Below are 16570 nucleotides of genomic sequence, written 5' to 3'. Positions count from 1 at the left end.
GAAATTCTTTCAAAGTAAATGTGCTTGGGGCCTCCCTAGTGGCACAAGGGGTTAAGTCACAGCACTATGAAGCAATCCGCAGCCACTGCAGCATGAGTTCGATCCCCCACCAGGAAGGTGACCCACATGGCACAGCAGACCTCTTCTGACTCACCCACTGCTCCCCTCAGCAGTGTATATCAGTCAGTCTGCCTGTTCTGTTTCCCACTCTGTCACTGGTGAATCCTCTCACCCCCTGCATCTGTGGCCTGTATCCCAGTTCTTATATGCATGGATAAATAAATATTTAAAAAAATAAAATAAAATAATAAAGTAAATGTGCTTGTCTTCTCCCAAGTTGGGCCTGAAGAATGTGTCAAATCTGACATGGTGAAGCTGTGAACCATTGACCTTTTCTCTGTTCCCCGGTTGACTTCTACTCTTCTTCCCCCATTCAGTCAGGTCTCTAGTTCCTCCAGGCTGAAAAGAGGAAGACAAGATTTTTCCTTCATGTTCCCTCATCATTTTTATCTGTTAATGAATGGTCTTAAAAGCTGACTTTGAACTTAGCTCATGCTTTTCAAGCCTTTGGACACCACACTAGAAACATTTCAATGTATTCCCATGGAAAGATGGTGCAAATTTCTTTGGTAGCTCCTTTAAATCTCTTCCTCGGCTCTTGGAATTTGCATTTTTCAGACTTTTTATCATGCTCACACTCTGAAAGTCCCTCAGGAACTATTAGAATTAGCTCCTGGATGATTTTCTATTCTGTGAAGCGCACACTCTATCCTGGAGAAAAAACAAATGGATTTATCTCAACTTTAAATAGAAGGTTCCAAAGCAAATCAAACTATTTTTTGTACTGCTCAGACCAATATCGACAATATCTCACCTTTACTTTCTCCATTTTCACTCCCGGCACCAGTCCACATTGGCCTTCAAACACATGGGCTTCTTAATCCATTTTTCATCTGACTTGAGCTAAAGAGGAAGCAACACCTCTTTGTGTTGTGTTGTTAAAAAAAAAAGTTTTTTTGCAAAAAATTTCTCACTTCTGATTTTCAAGATGTTGATCACTTCTACTTCAAACATATATACTCAAGGTATATGAGGGCTGTGTTTGTTTGTTGTATTTATTAGTTCTGCATTGGTGGTCTACCACAGCATTTTTCGATCTAAAATATTTGCTACATTTTTTATGGTTGTGGTGATGTCATTTCAGGCCACTGACTTTTATTTGATTCTGAGATAAAATTCCAGTTTTATATTCTATTATGATACTTGAATCAAGTTTCAGAAAATCAATAAACCTCAATATTATATTCATGTTATTATAGTAAGTCTACACCTCCTATGAAGTTATTTAACCAACAGGTAAAATAGATAACATCCTCAATGCAGTTTTCAGTAATTTCATGTCAAATTTACTTGACACATCACCTAAACAGGAAGTACACAGGGTAGTCTGCACTATGAAATTATTCATGTTGCTATAACCTCATGTTGAAAACCAGAAAAGGTTTATGAAGAATATGATGCTTAGCTGAGAATGCTTAGCAGGAACATTATGAGAATGAAAACAGCATGTATGTAGGCAGTAAAGGAAGAAGAGTTATGGCATGTTCCAGGAAGGGGGAAAATTGTTCTATAAAAAGAGCATTAATAAGAAGAGTGGTAGCAGAACATAAGTTAAATAAATAATAAACATATTACTAAAATGTTTCTTTTAAAAAGCTAATATTAAGAACTTTAGTTTTCATAGAAGGTCAATGAGAGCCACTAAATGGTTTTAAATTAGAAATAATGGTCATTTTTGTGTTTCTAAAATAATTACTCTGATTTCAAGGAGTATATCAGCTAAAGTTAGATTAAGTGGGTATAGTAGCTATATATATATATGTATAAATTTATTTATATATATAATCTCATATATATATGGGATTTCGCTGGCTTATACTTGAGTTACAGAAGAAAAGAAAATAAACTAACATTAAATAGATTTGGTGCTTGACTTCATATGAAGTATAAGAGACAAGGGCTCAGCTATGACCATCATGAAAATTAATTAATAAGCTCTGGAAAGGAAAACAGATCACATGACTTATAACTGCACAGAGTTATAGATTTTATGGAAGTAGCAATTATTCCTACTCTTTCAACCTCAATCTGTCCAAACATGCTGTTTATATTGACAAAATCTCTTGGCATTTCTTCTCATCCTGCTATCATTGTATTCCTCTTTGCACTCACCAAACTGTATTAAGTCATAAAGAAGTTCACATATTTTGGAAATTTTTCTTATGACTAATTTTTAAAGCAGCTTCACAGCATTGGGGTTGTCAGTGTCCTAGGTTTGGGGCATTCTAATAAGTGTGTAGTGGTATCTCACTGTTGTTTTAATTTTCATCACCTTGATTATTTTGTGCATGTATATAACATTTAATTTTACTTATAAGATGCATTCTTATGAAAGTATGTATTCTTTATTTTCAGACATAAATTATTCCATGATAAAAGTATTCCAATAATTTATGCACTCTTTTAGACTTGAGCTAGCTCTTAAATAGCATATTAAAATCTTCAGTCTAAAGGTCTTTTTAAGGAAGAACTCCGTTGATCAAAGAAAAATGTTCTATGGCACAGGATCCTAAAATATGTTCTTGATGTTAGGACAATGAAATGTTACAGATTTCTTTACTCTAGAATTTCTTAATGGTGTACGTGTACATATTCTAAAGATATTTTGAATCAACGTAAGAAACACATTGTGCAATATGTTTGCCAAACAGCTTTTTCTTTTTCTCAAACAAATTTAGCTAGAGAAAACTGTTCAAAGAACATCTCTCAGGATATGTATTTCAAAGAAAATATACAGGCAAATGGTACTCAGGCATTACTTACTGTGTCAAATCCTCCTCTCTATCTTATTACTTCCTTCAATCTGTGGTTTCGCCCTTTCATCATTTCCCATGTATGTGTGGGCCATAAGTATCTGTTTTTCTTTTTTTTTTTTTTTTTAAGAGGAATGGTTCTTTCTGGAGGCCCATATATGTTCTTGATGCCCCCCACTTTCTCTTACTGCCTTTGAGAAAGCAATTAGCTTGATGTGCCCCTTAATTATGCCCCCTGGCAATTCCATCTTGCTAGGATGGAAATAATTATATTTTCATTGACTTCTGGACTCACAACTGAGTAAAATATGTATTCAGCATATTTTGACTGCAAAATATGCAGTCAGGAATCTAAATTGCATATGTAAATAGTAAACTCAAGATTTTTCAAGACCTATTAAAAAACTCACAGTTTCCACTGTCAGAGACTTTTATAATGTAAATGAAGCATTAAAAATTACACTGCAAGTCAAATCTACATTTCTCTTATGGTGACCACCTTATCATTTTATGCACAAATTATGAATTTTGTCCCTATGTTTTACAGATTGTCCCTTGTTGAAGCTAGAAAAATTAATTTAGTTTAGAGTAAATCAGCTTTGGAAAATTATATTCAAATTGATTTTTAATCATTTGAAAGGCTGTAGATGTAAAGGCCTGTGGATATACCTCACTGACCTGAATTTTCTTTCAGATATTTCAAAACACTTCTGCTTTGATACTTTATATACTTTGATACTTGTGTAATATGAGGTTCAGTTCTTAAAAATGCTAATTCCCGCTAGATTAGAAAGGTTTATCTTATATAAAGCAAATCACATATAATCAGAATATGATTTTATTGATGAAAATTCAAGTGGAAGTCAGAGTGGGGAGGTTATGAAACATTAAGAGGAGCTTTTGGAGACCAACATTAGAGGAACTTCTAGAGACCAACATTAAGAGTTGCTTCTGGAGACAATGGGGCTGGAATTTGGAGAGTCCATTTTGGCATCATCTCCTTGGGAAGGGAATGTTGCTTTTTTGTGTAGAGTTTCCTCCAGTGGCAGATGCCCAGATCTGGAGAATGCTTATGTGGGCAGGAATCCCTAGCATCTCATATTGGTTTATTTCAGCTCATTTGTATTGTTCCCAGAGATGTGACTTAGACCCATCAGTTAGTTTCAATTTTGGTTTGGCCTGCTAACACAACTAGGTTTTATCTGGTCTTGCTCTTCCTAGTCTTTTGTGTCTGCTTATTAATGACAAGTCATCACCTTTTAATTGATAACTTAAGTAACTCCATGTCAATTATGCCTACTTCTCAATCATTCGAGATCATCCATTCTCCTAAACAAGCAACTTGCTATTTCTTCATTCTGTTGGCAGCTTTCAACTTGATATTCAACAGTGTTTCCTCTGATAGAATGGCTATTCCTTTCTAAATGTCTTTGACATACTTTAGAATACATATACACTCTCCCACATTAGAGTGGCATTGAGAATCAACACAGACTGTCTACTCTGATAACTATAAACAAAAATTACATTTTATTTTTCTGGCTAACAAGAGCCTTGGTTGGCTTTTTAGATGAGTTTTTGAGCCTGGGGCATAAACACATAAATGCTTTACTGAAAGCTTATACATCAAAATCACTGCTTTGAGTCTAAAATGAATTTCTCAATGTTTCCCCAACATACCTTATAAGTCAGCTTGGAGAAGAGTGATACAAGAGGAGTTGTAGAAAAGCATGTCAAGAAGGGTTTTTAGAGAACCTTGTTTACTTATATTTTAATTTAAATTCTGTATAAATGCACATTCTCTACAAAAAGAATTTCTAGGCCAAGATTGAAATTAAAAACCCTGCTACTTGAGCCTTCAACCCAGTCATATTAAAGTATGATAGAAAGTTTGATGTAAAGTTTAGACCAGGATATCTTATTTTATAAAGATTAATTCTAAGGAATTTCCTTTAAATCTTTTATATGTATTGGCTTGTAAGTACCCAAAACAAGGAATTTCTTGCGTGAAAAGAGAAAACTGAGTCATTAATTTGAACTCTGATTAACAAACACAAAGCTAGTGTGAAGGTACTAAAGAATACACAAAGGAATGGTCTTGCACAGTGCCTGGTGTATTATGATCATGATATTAGATATGATGGTGATGATGGTTGTGCCCTTGCAGATATGAATTTGTATGAAACAAAGGGATACTTAGGGACACCAAACTCTGAAGGTGAAAAACTCATTTTGCCTATTATAAGAGTCAAGCCATCTGTACATACAAAAGTAAAGAAATGTACTCATACTCAATATACTTAATGATCCTTAATTGGTGCTGAGAGAGAGAGGGAGGGAGAGAGAAGAAAGGATTTCAAATGGCAGTCTCCCGATCAAACTACAAATGTTACCCATGCCCTTGTGAAGAACAGCCCAGCCACACAAGCTCAGCCCAATGCCAGGTAACTGAGGTCTGAAAATACCAAAACAAGTTCAAAGCATATACTGGCAAGAAATGCAAAAAAAGGGGTTGTCCAGGTCCCAGAGAGGAGGACAGAAGACTTGAAATAAAAAATGCAGACATAGGGCCTCCCTGGTGGCACAAGGGGTTAGGATGTGGCACTGTGGGGCTGTTCACAGCCATTGTAGCTCAAGTTTGATCCCCGGCCAGGGAGGTGACCCACATGGCACAGCAGACCTCTCCTGTTATACCCACTGCTCCCCTCAGCCTGCTCCCCACTCTGTCTGCTCTATCTGTTCTCCACTCTATCTCTGGTGGGTCCTCTCGCCCCTGCATCTCTGGTCTGCACTCCATCTCTTGTATGAATGGATGGATGAGTTTTTAAAAAAAGAAAAAAGAAAAAAATGTAGACATACAATCTACCATAGTATTTAATTATGACAAAACACTGGAGCTAAAACCTTTGGAAAAGTATAGAGAAGATAATAATATAATTAAAGCTATTAAATAAATGAAGTACAGAGTAAACAAAGACAGGCTATATACTTATTTTTGCAACTTGTTCTTAGCTCAAATTTATTGAAGTAAAATTTACATACAATAAAATACACCTATGTTAACTATATAGTTTGATCAGATTTAATATCCATATTCTTCAATGTATTGATCATAACAATCAAGATAAATATTATTACTTTCATCCCAGAAAGTTCCCTTGACTCCTTTATTGTTAAGTGAATACAATATTAGGCCCAAGAAACACTGATTTGTTTTATGTCCATAGTTATTAGTTTTGCCTTTCCTAGATCATCGTATAAACAGAATCACACAGCAAATCCTTTTGTATCTTGTTCTTTTGTTCATCATAATATTTTTCAGATACAGCTTGGTATTGCATGAATCAAGTTTTGCTCCTTTTTATTGCTAAGTAAGTTTCCAATGTATTGATATACCAGATTTGTTTACACATTCACTAACAATGGATATTTGTATTGTTTCCAACTTTGGACAAATATACATAAAGCTGCTATGATATTATTATGAAAACACTGAATACATGTTTAATTTTTTTCTTCAGCAACTAGATTTCTAGTAGATTTTATTGCTGGACACAATATTATATTCCATGTGCTCATCCATCTATCCTTATATTACATCACACTCTATCTTATTACTATTGCTTTTATAGTAATTCCTAATGTCAGGTAATGTAAGTACTTCAATTTTGTTCTTTTTTCAGAATTGTTTTGGCTATTTGAGGCCTTTGCTTATCCTTTTATTTTTTAATCAGTTATCAAGCCCATCCCACTCCTTAACAAAGTCTGATGAAATATTGATTAGGAATGTATTGAATCTATAGATCAGTTTGTGTGTGTGTGTGTGTGTGTGTATGCTCTATTGTCTGTATTAGTGCTTCAAATAAAAAGTTAAATGGAAGAAGAAGTGAAACTGAAATCCATGTGTGTTTTTTGTTTTTATGATCTTAAGTGGATATTAAGTCTGCATGGCTTCAAGTTTCACATAATGTTTTTTAACAGTCTGAGAAGTTCTCTTTCATTCCTATTTCAGTGAGACTTTTCATCATGACCAGTACTGACTTTTATAAATTTCTTTTTGGCCATCTATTGTTTTTTTTTTATTATAATGAATTATATTGCTCAGTCTAAAGTTTAAAACAATTTTACATGTGTGAGATAAATCTTACTTGCTGATATTTACTCTTAGTTATAACTGCGTTCTATTTTGTAATACATTGGGGGAATTTTTGCTTCTATATTCCCAAAGGATATTGGTCCATAGGTTTAAAAAAATTAATCACATTATAGGATTTTAATATTAAGTAACACTAACCTCATAAAATGAGTTGGGAAATGTTCCTAACATCCTTTATTTTATGAACAAGTTTGTGTGATATTAAATATTTGAGAGAACCTACCAACAAAGACATCTGTGACTGGAGTTTTTCTTCATGAGATGGATTTTCAATTTTAATTTCTTTAGGCTTTTGGATTTTTTTATGTTTTGTGTCATTTTTGATTGTAATATGTCTTTTATGGAATTTTTCCACTTAATTAATTTGTATAATTTACTGTCATATAGGTTGCACAATTTATAAATGGATAAGTGTTCTGGACTAACTCCACTCAAGTCTTTGGAATTTAAAACTCAGGCCTTCACAGGAAATTAAAAAAAAAAAGTTGAATGGGCTTGTACTATGCTATTTCAGAGCACCAAACTGTATTTATCCTGTACTGTTCTGAATAAGGTTGTCTTTGAAACTTTCAAAATAGTTTCAATAAATAGCCAATAATTTTCCTTATTAAAATTTTATGTCTAATGGATATGGTCACAATATATTCATTTCACCAATACTATAAGTAATACTTTATGCAAAGAAGTATTTAGAACATACAAAATTTTACTGGGAATTAAGAAGTATTAACTGGAAGATCCTGAAGGAAAAGAAAATTATTTATTAGTATCCACATCTAAAACAGTGCTCAGTTTCATTGCTTTGAAAGTAAATTGTAAGCACTAGTTGTTTTTTAAAGTATCAAAAAAAGAAATAATATTTTTCAAGGATAGCCTGGCTTTTAGGATAGAGTAAAAGTAGCCTATCAATTATATATTCCCTGGAATACTGCATATTCTCACTATTGAAGGAGGAAAACTTGCTTTTTTCTGTCAGCAATACAGCTACCTTAGAAATGAAAATCTCATGTAATCAGACATACTGAGAAGTTTAATAAATCCTCTGCAAGGTTGGTAGAAGTCATCATTTTTCCTAAAATTAATTTATTGCTTGCTGTTTAATGTATGTTGGTATATAACTCATATCCCAGTGTAGACTATAATTTCAATACAATATTCAGTTATAACGATTAGGAATAAAATAAAAATATACAGTGGTCTGCAAATTATCGTCACCACAGCCAAATTTGATCCATGGCCTGATTTGTTATGTCCAGGATATAAGAATGTCTTTTACATTTTCAAAGGGCAGTATAAAAAGAAACAAATTAAAAAAAAAAAAAAGATGAAGCAAATACCTTATACCCTACAAAGGCTGAAATACTTAATCTCCGACATGATAGAAAGTTTCTTTCTAGCCTCTGATTGGATTATATACATATAATATATGTATTTAATTTTATCTATAATCAGTGTTCAGCTGTCCTCATTTAGTCTACCTTCAAAATGCAGAGAAAAAAATCAATAATCAGATGATAACCTCAGGTTTGACTAGCTGGTTGTCTTACTAAAGTTACATAAATGGAAAAAGAATAGACAGAAATCAATTTAAAACCATGTTTTTATAATGTGAATGAAAATCCTGTTTACATACAGTGGACCCTGCTTTAAGACAGTTTTTGATTCTTTTCAGTTTAATCATGTAAAGCATAACAAATAATAGGCTATTTCACAAATGGTAACAAATAACCAATTCATATGAACAAAAGCAAAACAAAACCAGGAGAAAATTACTGGAATCCTTTTGTCAATTAATTGGAGTGACTTTTTTTTTTTTTACAGTGAATTGATAACAGATAAAATTGTGTCTATCCATTTCTGCTATCTTAGTGATTTTTTTAGGAAATAAAAAAAAACTAAAATAACCCCATTTGTGTAACTGAAAATAGTATCTAAGCTGTGAGGTAGGAAGAATTCTAAAAATACCCCCATAATTCCCATCATGGTATGCACAGACCTTGTCCCAGTTATCTGATCAAAAACTAACATAGGTACTGCTTTGATGAGATTTTGCAGATATAATGAAGCTCTCAAATCATTGACTATGAGACATGGCAAATTTCTACAGGGTCTTATCAAATCACAGAAAGAGGAAAAAAGAAATTCAAAGAGTAATTCTACATATGAGAAATTCTTTGAGTTGGAAGCTGGTAAGGGTAACATGGCAACGGATGTGGGTGCCAACTGGTAGCTAAGAGTGACCACTGATGACAGTTTGGAAGGAAAGAACAGCCCTTGTCCCACAACCTCAAGGAGTTAAATTCTGCCAGAAACCTGAATAAATTGGAAGCAGATTCTTCCCCATAACCAGGAGCCAAGCACTCACCCCTTTTGACAATCTGATTTTAGTTTGTAAGAGCCCAACAGAACACTTAGTCAGGACTTCCATTGACTTCTAACCTACAAACCTGTGAACTTAGGGATGGTATGAAAGCTGAGGTCATCATTATTCAGCAATAGAAAACTAATACAAGCTGATGCTTTAAAAAATGCTAAATTTCTCATGTTTGGGCATTTTATTATTTAGAAGTTTTTAATAGTGTAGATTTTATTCATGTTATACTAGGTCGAGAGAGTAAAATTGTCTGAACAGAGATCATGTTATACTAAGAATGAAGTACTTCATTTTTAACAGATTTCAGAGTTTCTCAAGCAGAGAAATAATAGACACACCCATGATTTTATAACTTTCTTTATTAAATTTACTAGTTTTTCAATTTCACAGTATGATAGTCAAATATAAAATTGTAGATAGAAGTCCATAGGTAAAGTCAATCAAAATTCTTGCAACAAATGTTCATCTTATTTTATGAGATAATATCTTGGTCAAATGTTTTTATCCCCCACTTCCCACCCCCACCAATACTCTAGCTCATTTTGAACCTCTGATCAAGAAACAGAGGACTCTAAGGCTGCCCTAATAGTCATGATGTTTGTTTCACTCAGAAGAAACAAAAGAAAGTAGTTCTTGAGCTATTTTAACTAGCAAGTGGACCATGTTCTGTATTGTAATATTTTAGTTTTGCTATGAATTCAAAAATGTAACTTCTCCTGAAGGCAAACAAATCCATTAGATAGGAGATAAAAGAATTACTACAGTGCTGTGGTGAGAAAAATATTTGCCCCAAGGCATGTCTTCTGAGTTCCAAAAAGTACCTTGTCATTTACATTCTGTGAAACTGTCGAGAATAAATAACAGGAAAAACCATGTATGGATGCACTCCACTCAATTTTTAGAGTTTGTTTTTCTGCTATGTGCTAAGTACTTCATCAGCATCATCTTTTCAATCTTTATAGCCAGATTATGAATAAAGTACCATCATTATTCCCACATTACAAATGAGAAAACTAGTTTAGTTAGGTTTAGTACCTTGTCTAGATTACCCAACAAGCCAGAAGCAGAGTAAAAATCTCAACAGGCATAATGACCATTTTCTTGACCACTGCATGGTCAAGAAAGATGCTGCATCTGTGCCTGAATAGAAGGAACTGAATGCCTGAAATAAAATGAACTTAATTCAGAAATGATGGGGTAAAAGCTTCACATAAATGTTGAAAATATTTTGGAAAGCATCTGTTTTAGTTCTATTTATCTACTTGAAAAATTTAACAAATAAACTGTACTTAATGTCTTTAAATGTGCTATTCATTTTTTTAAACTCTTTCAGTTATTGATTGGTAACTTCATATAAATGTGGTCAAAGAACTTGCAATCCCATGAAATTTGCATTTGTATGAAATTTTAATGCAGTGAAATTTCCTTACAATGTCAATAAATGCTATATGTGCAATGTTCCACAATGTTCCACGAAGTGCCCCATAGAAAGAATCTATGCACTGTCATTGTCAACTGCAGATATACTGGTAAAGAATGCCAAATAGGTCAAATTTGTTTATTAGGATGTCACATCTACAAATCCTCTTTCTTTATTCTATCACCTATTGAGGGTATTCTACTGTGATTATGGATTTGTCAGTCTTTTCCTTCTGGTGTATCTTTATTTCTTCCTCTATATAGTGTGAAGTTATATAATTTAATAGATGTAGATTTAGAATTGTGATATCATCCTGGAGGACTATTTTATTGTTATGAAAAATCTTTCTTTTCTCTTAAAAAATGTTTTATCTTAACATCTGCTTTGTCTGGTATTAGTAGAGTTTATACACCCCTCACAGACTAGGTTGATTCTTCACTTTAACATTTCTGTGTCATTTGACATAAAGTGTGTCTCTTATGAAAAGAATTTATCTGAGTTTTATGTTTTATTCATTCTGATAGCCCTATAATGTTAAAGAGTCTTAACTTAGATTTAAGATTAGAGCTGAATCATATGGGCTATTTGTGCTTATTTTACTACATGGTGATAGATACTTTATGTTGAATAAATACATAAATTACTTTTTCTCTCCTTCCTTGCCTTCTTTGAAATCATTATTTTTCTGTTCTGTTTTCCTTTTATTAGCTTTCAGTCATCTAAAGATTATAATATAACTCCTAGATGTATTTATATTTGATATAATTTTATCTCCTTTCCCAATAAAGCCAAAAGAACACTTTGAATTTGCATCGTATCCACATTTATTTTTATTGTTTTGTGCATTTTGATTTTACATATATTTTAAATAGCAATAGAGATTTTTTATTTTGTAGATTCAATATTTATTCATTTAATTTATTATTTGTCCTTTCTCTTATTGCTTCTTGAATTTTTGGGTTTCTCTCCTAGATTTCTTACATCTATTTGAAAAAAATCTACTTTATGATATTTTTATTGAAGTACTGATGACCCATTAATCTTTTTTTTTGTTTGCTGAAAATACATTTATTTCATCTTTAATTTTTTAGTAATGTTCACTTTGTGGAGAATATTATGTTAGCAGTTATTTTCTTTCTGCATTTTCAAATAGTATTCCATTGTCTTGTGGGTTCCATAGTGAAAAGTAACCAGTAGGTCTTTCAATTGTACTTTAAAAGCTAGTACTTGAAGTCATTGTTTCTTTTTTTTTTTTATTTAAATAATAAATTTTATTTTTATATTCCCCCATACAATTGCAAACCCCCATTCTGACCCCAATCCCTCCCCTCCCGCCCCCCACCCCCAAAAAGTGTCTCTGGTTCATAGTTTTTTGTTGATTTTGATTTTCACTTTCTTATATTCATTTTCCTGGTCCCTTATTTAAGTTTTCTAGATTCCTGCTATGAGTGAGACCATCCGGTATTTTTCTTTTTCTTTTTGGCTTATTTCGCTGAGCATGATCCCTTCCAGCGCCATCCATGTTGCTGCAAATTGCAAGTGTTTATCTTTTTTGAATGCTGAGTAATATTCCATGGTATACATGTACCACATCTTCTTGATCCAGTCATCTATTTTTGGGCATTTGGGTTGTTTCCAAAGCTTAGCTATTGTAAACAGTGCTGCTATAAACATAGGGGTGCAGGTGTTCTTTGGAATTGATGTTTCTGTGTCCTTTGGGTAAATACCTAGGAGTGGAATTGCTGGATCATATGGAAGCTCTATGTCTAGTAGGTCCAGAAATCTCCACACAGCTTTCCATAGTGGTTGGACCAGTTTGCACTCCCACCAACAGTGTAGGAGAGTTCCTTTTTCTCCACACCCTCGCCAACATTTGTTGTTGCTAGTTTTTTTAATATGTGCCATTCTCACTGGTATAAGATGGTATCTCACGGTAGTTTTGATTTGCATTTCCCTGATTACAAGTGATGTTGAACATTACTTTTTTGAATTTTCAGTTTTTGTTTCCAGTTTATGACAATGGATCTCACCAACACCTTAGGAAGACATCTTATGTATCATGTTGTAAACTGGGCCTTTACTTAAGTTGTATATGTGAATATTGAGAATATATGTAATATTCAATAACAACTAATTCATGTTTTGCTTAATATAGTTTTGTAACTCTTAAAATTTAAAGTATTGGATTACTGTATTATAATTTTTAATTTAAATTCTTAACACTTGAATTTATATTAAAACAATTCATTTTAGCATAAATATATTTTGATGATACTATTAGAACTATTTCTTAATTGTTTGTAATATATAAATGAACCTCAACTTCCTTAAACGTTTTAAAAGCTGACATAATACATATTCTTTTATAGGCTTTAATACCTATGTTTATTTTGACTGCTTTCAAAAACATATACATATATGTTTTTATAATACACTCTCAGGAAGCTCTTTCAGAGAATAATTACAGGTTTGCATTCCCAAACCATTATAATTCAATAGTTAAATAAATAATCTTTTACAAGCTATATTGTATAGTGGTTGTTCTGTTCTATCCTCTATTTTATACTAACAGTTATACTGAAATACTAAGATTATATTGTCCATTTGGACCTGCTATTTTTTGACAAAAAGAGCTGTTGAAAACCCCATGATTCACTGTGGCTTGCATACAATAGAGCTTAAAAAATCATTTGTTGAAGATACAAATAAAAAAATGATTAGGTGGGTAAATATCTTTGATCTAGGTTTTCGGACTTAGTGACTTGAAATTATTTCCAAATGCATTGTCTTTATTTGACATCAATATAATTTTACACCAATTAAAAATAATTTCCCTTTACCATATATTTTCCCAGGGAATCCATAGGAAGATCTGATTGACATAGAGCCCTGTCTCCAGACTGCCAGAGAAAGCAGGTAACAGTGGGGGTAGAGGGCACCTGTTGGGATCAATTATTAATTTTTCAAGACCAAGTTTTAAAAATCCTGCTCCTTGGTTTTAATGTGACTCTTCTGCCCCTAGATTTGAGGATGTACAATGATTTATAGATTTACCACAAAAAAATTGAAGAAAAGCAGAGTAAGTTGCCAATTTTCAGTACTTAATGACTGAAGAAGTTTTGTGAACAGGCACAGACTGGAAGAGACACAGCAAATCAGTGAGGCCATGCTCCAGCATAGAAAATGGATAGCAGCTGACAGTTTTTATAACCAAACATGAATACTAATTATAAAATCAGATTGAGATGTCATTAAAAGTCTACCAACTGATAGAAAGAGGGAGTAATAACAGGGTAAAGACAATAGCGTAGCGATTACTGAAATATTAAACCTTTCCATATTTACAGTTGAAGTTACCAAGAGATCATTTTATATAAAATTTTTATTTCTCTTACTACGTTTTCTGATTTGCATGTCTTTTTACTGCATTACACTGAGCAATTCCAGTGCCCTAAACTTTTTCTGCTTAATTCAGCCCAATTATCACAATGAATAAGTAATTCTCTAAGCATAAATTTGACCATGCTATGAAAGATGTTGGCAGGGGGAAATGTATTAACCTCCACAGAAACTTTAGTGAAAATGTGAACAGATTTTTTTCTCTCATATAGAAATATTGAGTGCTAGTAAGGCAATTCAAATATTAAATGTTGAGTGAAAAGGAATTTTTTAATGTGCAAATTGTTAAAACAATAATTAAATCTGAAAATTGGTTATGTCCTAGCTCAGTTTTACTTTCCTATGGTTTGAAAAAAAAATCAAAATATGATAGTTCGATTTTTACTTAATGAAACGATCTGTATTATATTGATTTGTACAGTGGCACCAAAATCATTCAGAATCTTATTTTGCTTATATGCTCACAGTTACTCACTCTACCTTTTTTAAAAGCTCCTTGTCCTGAATTTGGACTGAGAGTAATCTTTAAGTACATTTTCAGCTAAGATGCTTTGTGCCTTGAAGGAAAATTGCCAACACACAAAGGATAGTTCTCAGGAACCAAATAATTCTAACCATGTATAATCCTCATGCCTTCACCACCCCCCAGGGGTTTCCAACAGATTAGGCCTTTCAGATAATAAACCCAAAGGGATTTGTGTGATGGAACCCTGTTGAGGAAAATTCATTAACACATCAATTTATGAACATGAACTGTATATTTGAGATGTTTGTTTATGCTTGTGAACAAATTAACAAGTTAATTTAGCATCATATTTGAATGAAGTAAACAATTTGACCCCATTCAAGATCAATTATATTCACAAAATAGATTTCCATTTTCTGTGTACTGGCAGCATGTCGACATCAAAATAAAACAATTGGCACATTACAGAATCCTTCCTACGTGGAATCATTTCTAACAGCCAAGATATTGTTCTAGTCAACAGAATTAAATTAAATATACTCTAAGTATACTTTCTGACCTACAGTTACCGAGATTTGGGGAATTGAAAAGTTCACAGGATAAAAAAACTAAACCAAATTATGTTCACTATTCAAAGATATGTAAACAAAAGCAGCAAGAGACAATAATTACAGAAGATTATAATTTACTGAGGTTAAATTTTCTTTCCCCCAATGAGTGCTTTTCTTATGCCCCCTATACTAGTCAACCTGTTTTATCTCAGGACACTGGAAATTATTTTCTATAAACAGTATCCTGTTCAATATTGACTGATATACAATAAAATGGCATCAAACTGAATCTCAAACATTGCTACACCTTTGCATGAAGACAGTGTTATATATATATATATATATATATATATACAGTATTCTATGAAATATTAGAAAATAGAAGTGAAGCAAATTTTTACAATGCAATTAACTAAATTATAAGCAAAAGAAGGCAAAGCGAAAATAAAAGCCTGTACTTGGCATGAATTTATTCCTTTTAATATTCAAAAAGAATATACAAGTATACCTTTGTTTATTCTTTATAGAGGGTCTTCTTGGATAATCAACATGGAACCTATTTCTCTCTATATATACTCATCTACCATACCTTTGCCTCTCAAGGCAAAGAAAGATGTTGAGAGTTGGGCCATAAGGACATAAATTAAAGTTGTATATCTTAAGAACTAGGAGAAATGAAAATGAAGGAGCTGAGGACTAAACTTTTAACAGAATATCTTTGTTCTTTGCTTTCATGAATCATCATCCTTCTCTTTCTCTCTTTCCATATGATAAATACCTTCACTCTCCCTTCCCCCTACCACTATGGATACCAAATTAAAATTTCATATATTACATACCATATGTAACATTGTCAATTTAATAACAATAATAATAATAATAATAATAATGCAAGTTTCAAAGAAATAGTTAAGATAAATCAATTAGAAAAATGAGACATCAAGAAGACCTCAGACCACTATAAGCAATCATCTGGTATATTTCAAAGGTACAGATTTTATCTAAAATAATTCCCAATCAAGCTAAATTCATATTCTAGCTAAGGCTATTTGATGATTTTTCAGAGGAAATGCAAAGTTCTCCTATTAGATATAAGTTCAAAAATAGAACATTGAAAGAGTGATGGAACATAACATGCAATAAACAATGCAAGGAATGGGGTAGATTGTCATACATTGGTAAGTTACTCACATTGATATAAATCACCCTACTTTCAACTAAGTAGACTTCCTCTGTTATTAACAGATATTCATTAGCTTATTTTAAATAAAATGTGTGCGTACATCGTACAGGATTAGAATTATACTGACAATTCACAATGACATTTTGAA

The 16570-nt window shown here is 32.6% G+C and overlaps 1 long non-coding RNA gene across 1 annotated transcript in view; it reads left to right on the top strand.

The window, feature by feature from the left end:
• LOC119248277 (uncharacterized) overlaps positions 1-16570 on the top strand; it is a 186287-nt gene that overhangs the window by 152017 nt on the left and 17700 nt on the right. Inside the window, exon 4 of the long non-coding RNA XR_005125892.2 lies at positions 13679-13739. This is a non-coding gene — a long non-coding RNA (uncharacterized LOC119248277). The remainder of the gene's footprint in view (positions 1-13678; positions 13740-16570) is intronic.

This window comes from Talpa occidentalis, unplaced genomic scaffold (genome assembly GCF_014898055.3).
Source record: "Talpa occidentalis isolate TD23 unplaced genomic scaffold, MPIMG_talOcc4v2.1 talOcc4.16, whole genome shotgun sequence".
Taxonomy (NCBI): Eukaryota; Metazoa; Chordata; class Mammalia; order Eulipotyphla; family Talpidae; genus Talpa; species Talpa occidentalis.
The sequence above is the reverse complement of the archived record's forward strand: the minus strand, read 5'-3'. Positions and strand labels throughout refer to the sequence as shown.